Raw genomic sequence first — 5294 nt, 5'->3', positions numbered from 1 at the left:
CCATTGTTTGTTGCCAAACCATTCAGAATTTACAGAGAAATTTATTATCATATGCTTTGATCCTGTCCAAGTCCAGAAAACTCTTTTAAAAAGCAAAAACAAAATACTCCAAGCCTCAACAGTATCCAACAATAAAATGCATCTACCTGAGAGAAATAGCGAGTAAATAGATGCAAATGAACGAATCCCCAAAATGTTTGATCATTTGTGCCACCGCTGAGTAAATCCAGTCTTATAACACACTTTATTTTGGCTGGAGGTTGTTGTTGTGTGCCTTCAAGCTGGTTCATCTTATGTCTACTGTAAGGCAAGCCTATCACAGGGTTTTCTTGGCAAGATTTGTTCAGTGGGGGTTTGCCTTTGCCTCCCTCTGAGGCTGAGAGAGTGTGACTTGCTGAAGGTCACACAGTGGGCTTCCATAACCAATCAGGGATTTGAATCTTGGTCTCTAGAATCCTAGTCTGAGGACTGAAGTCAATTTCTGAAAAGCTGTTATGGTTACATTGGTAGAATGCATGAAAGGTAAAATTTTCTTACTACTACTAACAATGGGTGCATCTGCACTATAGAAATAATGCAGTTTGACATCCCTTTAACTGCCATGGCTTCATCCTCATCCTGGGATTTGTAGTTTTGTGAGGCAAAATTTGCACTCTGTGGCACAGAAGGCTAAAGACCTAGTAAAACTGCAGATGCCAGGATTCCATTGGATGGAGCTACAGCACTTAAAGTAGTGTCAAACTGCATTATTCCTACAGTGTAGATGCACCCTAAGCCTTGGAAAATGTGCTTTATCCTTATAAGAGAATGGGGAAGGGGGAAATCTGCATAAAACTAGGAAACCACCAAAGTATCTTAACTTGTGGAAGGGAGTATAGCTATCTAGGGAAGCCCATGGGGACAGATTCAACCCCAGGGCCTGGGCTTTCCCTCTTTTTTAAAACAAAGGAAGGACAGGTCAAGAGCTTCAATAGACAGATTGCCAAGTGGGATCTTATGGGAGGTTATGATGAATTAGTTACCCAGATGGTTTTGTTGGAAGCAACAGGCATCTACCATTTGCTGCAGTTACACCTACTATCTACTAAGCAAGAGTGTGTTGTGTGTCTTCGAGTCATTGACCTTTCATGGGGTTTTCCTGGCAAGACTTGTTCAAAGGTGGTTTGCCATTGCCTTCCCCTGGGGCTGAGCGCATGTGACTTGCCCAGGGTCACCCAATGGGTTTTATGGCTGAGCAGGAAATCAAACCCTGGTCTCCAGAATGTAGAAAGACCTTGTAATTGAACAACAGAAGTAGGCAGCATGAGCTTTCATAGACTTAAGTCTACTTCTTCAGATGCATTTGGTAGAGGAAGTAGACTTAAGTCTACAAAAGCTCACACAGTGCTGCAAGAGCTCAAAGGTGCTACAAAATCTTTCCACATACTGATTTTATAGACTAACATGGCTATATCTTTGAATTCTGGTCTCCAGAGTCACAGTCCAACACTCAAACCACTATGGCATTCTGGCTTCTAGTAAGAAAGTACTCCATGGATTTAAGCAGGCACAGCCTAAATAAGGTGCCTTTTCTATGCACCATGGCAGTCTGGGAAGAGCTTCCAGGTGGAGTGATCCCATATAGCTAGAGGAGGCTATGAGTATTCCAGAACCATGAGATTTCCCCTTTCACCTCTGACTGGGGATTAAATAGGAAGACCCATGTCATTGGCACTTCCTTGACATATGGCTTCATGCACACATATTCCCCAGTATCAATTTACCAGTTGCCAAGAACATGCCCTCCAACTGTCCCTATTTGGCAGGGACAGTCTTGACTAATCCTCTGCTGTCCTGCTTTTCCAGCGGCTTTCAAAATGATTCCCTCTCCTCTTTCCACTTTCCTCTATTATCAGCTTTCTTCAAATGCTGCCAACAGAATGCAAACTCAAAAATAGTTTGCACCCAATTCGTCAAGGAGGAAGAGAAGAGCAAAAGGCAGAAGCTTTCCCTTCCCTGTTGACTCAGGCAAAAGCAAACTGCTGCAGCTTCTCCCAGCTTGTGTGGTCTTCCTGAATGATTTTTGCCATCTTGGCCACACTTGTCCACAACATGTCCCGGCTTTCATATGTGGCAACAGCTAGATATTGATGGTTGGCAGCTCTTATCCGTCTTAGCCAGAACATACAATGCTAAGAGATGATGGAAGCTGCAATCCAAACAACTGAAAGGGCCACATGCTCCCCATCCTCATTTAAGGATTAAGGTACTAGTTTGCAATCCAAGGTACGGTTCTTTTACTTGGAAATAATTTTGGCTGCAGCCAGTGGGATGCACTTGAGAAAAATGTGTTTTAAAAATGAGAAGCCATTACCTAGGCATACTTCATCCTTACGTAGCATATCTCTGAATGGAGCAGATCCCTATTAGGTGCATAGACAGTATCAGTATCAGGCCTCTGAAAAGCTGAAATACTAACCTTTTTGTCGTACAATTATGAAGAAAAAGGCCACCCAGCTTCTAAAGAATGATTGATAATTCATCCTAGAATTAAAATAAAGGAGAAGTGTAACCAACGGAGACAATCTATGAGGAACCAGATCTCCTAGACGAAAGACTATGTCTCTGCACATTGCAGTTAGTCCAGATTATTAGAAATTTGGGGATTTAAACATCTTCATATGCGTGGACAAAGCCTCTTAATGGGATAGCAATGAATGGGACCTTTTTTGGTTGGGAAAATAATGAAATTTCAATTGTCTGGCTGGTGTTGTTGGCGTAAAGGGAGAACACGCTCTTGCGATGGAGGCAGGAGTTTAATAAACATTTCCAATGATAGTATTAATAGGGTTTAAGACAGAATCAGCCCAGAGGAAACACTCAATCTCCTAATCACCCCAAACAACTCTTTCAGGATCTCCTTGCTACAATGCTTTTGGTGGAACCACTTCTCTTTGTATATCAGAAACCGAGAGGCAGTTATCCACCGTGGAGAGCTCTCATCACTGGAAGACTTTATTAATACATTGCTTTAACTAATCCTTTTGTTTCCTCCTTCTCGGTCTCTTCTTTTTTCCCCTGTATCAGCTGGGGAGGTGAGGATCACTTAAAAATTCCCTGACTGGCAAGGCTGGGAGTACAAACATTGACACAGCTGCCCGTCTTTTGCATTACGCAGACATCAATTTTAGAAAGAGTTTGGTGCAGACATGGGGAACGGGACGAAGAGGGGGATAAAAAGAGATGTTACATCAATAATACATCACTCCCAGGAGGGCATTTAAATTCCTTCCTTGCCCAGTGAAATCTGTGATACATTATTAATCCAGTACAAAATAGTTTTCAAGGTAAAGCACTCACCGTTTCAGTACCAATTCATCATCATCATCATCATCATCATCATCATCATCATCATCATCATTATTATTATTATGGAAACTGGGGGCTGAAGTTTTTGTCCTACAATCCACTGGAGGGCATCAAACTAAATAAGGAGAATCACTATGTAGAGAGATCTTGCAGCACCTTTGAGAGTAACTGAAAGAAAGAAGTTGGCAGCATGAGCTTTCGTAGACATCAGTCTACTTCCTCAGATGCATCAGTTAGTCTCCAAGGTGCTACAAGACCTCTCTACATAGTGATTCTACAGACTAACACATCTATATCTTTAAATTGGGAGGCGCTTGTGAACATATCACTCAGTGCTCCTATTAATTAATCATTTTAATGAGCATTGATGGCCGTATTAATAAACTTCTCTTCATTTAGTTTGATGGCAAGAACATGGTTTGTACTCACCATCAACAGCAGTAACTGACCCTTTATTGATAGGAGCCCTATGAGTAGTACCTAAGGCAATGGGATGGGACTACAGATAGAATAAAATTCATATGAAGTCTTCTGTTGTGTTCCCAGCGCAAAGTAGACTTTCACTCAGAGGGTTTGAAGATTCCTCTGAGAGGCAGTAATGCTTAATATAAAGAGGAATATACACACATGCCTATGCTAGGATGGTACAGTTCAAGATGTGTCTCCATCTAGATGTCTGCAGAACCCTGGGCAAGATCCAGCAAACTCAGTTTACAGTTACATCTGCAGTCCTAGGCATGTTAGGCCTACTGTGAATGCAGTTGGCTTTACAACTGAGTAAATATTAATAGGAACCGAGCATATCATGACTGAGCGAAAGAAATGAAGTGATATGTCATTATGATTAATTTAAATCCCAGCTGTACAAAGAAGAAGAAGAAGGGGGGGGAAACCCTAAAATCCATAGACAAGTAATGCATTAATTAGAACCAACCAAACTGTGATAAGAAAAGTGCCAGCTTCCAAGCTCTTGGGTGCTTTTCATTGATTTTAGCAGGAATTCCAACACACATAATCTATACTCACAAAAACACACAGTGTATGGAGAGTTGGATGGGATGTCCACACAACTGCGGTCATCATTAACATTGGATTTGTGCCTTCTGAGAATAAGACGATTCAGACATTTGCCGAACTTTTCCCTGCAGTATACGGCCATCAATCATGCTTGCCGAAATCCTTTAACTACAGACTTTTAAACGTAGCCTTGTTTAACATTCCCTTCAAATTCATACCTATTAAAATTTCTTTAGGCATGTGCCAATCTCATTTTCTCCAAATGTTAGGAGTAAAAGAGATATATCTAATCATAAAATGTAAAACTGTACACTATAAAGGAGAGACACCCAATTATTTATAGAAACATGCTATGCGTGTTTCATATGCGCGTGATAGGTGTACAAGATATTGCGCTGAAATTTCAGCATTTATCTATATATAACCGGGAGCTGAGACTGACAATCGCAAAAGTGACATGCTATTCAACTCTCAAGTAAATTCAGAATCCTCATTATACTGATCATATTTTTGCCTTGATCAGATCAATTCCAGCTCCTCAAACTTTTTTTCCCCTGGGCTCCTGCATATCAGACAAAGAGAAAGGTAAAGATACCTCTAGTCAGCCATTCTACCATCATCGAAATGCCAACCTCCCAAAGGGTACGCTCAAAAGAAGAGCAACAAGGCGGTCTAAGAAAGAAAGAAAGGAGTAAAAGAAAGAGAGAGAGAGAAAGTTGCTTCAAAAGAGAAAAATCTACAAATATATGGAAAAAGAAATCACCAACCTGGTTTGTGGCAATGCAGAGCAAGCGCTTATCTGAAATTTAAAACCAACCCTTTGATAAACCCTGGGGCAGAATTATAGCAACGAAGGACCCATGCCAATAGCCTTTAGCCAAATAATGGTTGATGTTCCACAAAAATCTGGTTAGTCTCTCAAGTGAAAA

This window comes from Sceloporus undulatus, chromosome 6 (genome assembly GCF_019175285.1).
Source record: "Sceloporus undulatus isolate JIND9_A2432 ecotype Alabama chromosome 6, SceUnd_v1.1, whole genome shotgun sequence".
In the NCBI taxonomy this organism is placed as follows: Eukaryota; Metazoa; Chordata; class Lepidosauria; order Squamata; family Phrynosomatidae; genus Sceloporus; species Sceloporus undulatus.
Note: the sequence above shows the minus strand (reverse complement) of the source record.